Genomic DNA, 256 nt, shown 5'->3' with positions numbered 1-256 from the left:
CGGATGGATGGATGGATGGATGGGCGGGCGAGGAGCTGCCCCGTGGCTCACCGGGAGGGCAGCGTGGCCGATTCCGGGTGCCGGCGTCCCCGGGGAGGTCGTTGCTTTTGCACTTTGAGGTGCCTTTTGGAGAGCCAGCAAGCCAGAGCCGACGCCGTCACCGTGCAGAAATCACCTTGTGTTTACTGTCCCCTTCCTCCCTCGCGCACTGGCACAGATCAGCAGGATCTCGGTAGAAAGCAGCCGGGTCATTTCC

General features: G+C 63.3%; 1 protein-coding gene across 1 annotated transcript in view; it reads right to left on the bottom strand.

The window, feature by feature from the left end:
• The window catches only part of ATP6V1B2 (ATPase, H+ transporting, lysosomal 56/58kDa, V1 subunit B2), a gene marked incomplete at its 5' end in the record, with an annotated part of 13,709 nt that overhangs the window by 539 nt on the left and 12,914 nt on the right, over positions 1–256 (bottom strand). The gene's annotated exons all lie outside the window — the stretch shown is intronic.

This window comes from Nestor notabilis, unplaced genomic scaffold (genome assembly GCF_000696875.1).
Source record: "Nestor notabilis isolate BGI_N333 unplaced genomic scaffold, ASM69687v1 scaffold25996, whole genome shotgun sequence".
Lineage (NCBI taxonomy): Eukaryota > Metazoa > Chordata > Aves > Psittaciformes > Psittacidae > Nestor > Nestor notabilis.
Note: the sequence above shows the minus strand (reverse complement) of the source record. Positions and strands in the feature narration are given on the sequence as shown.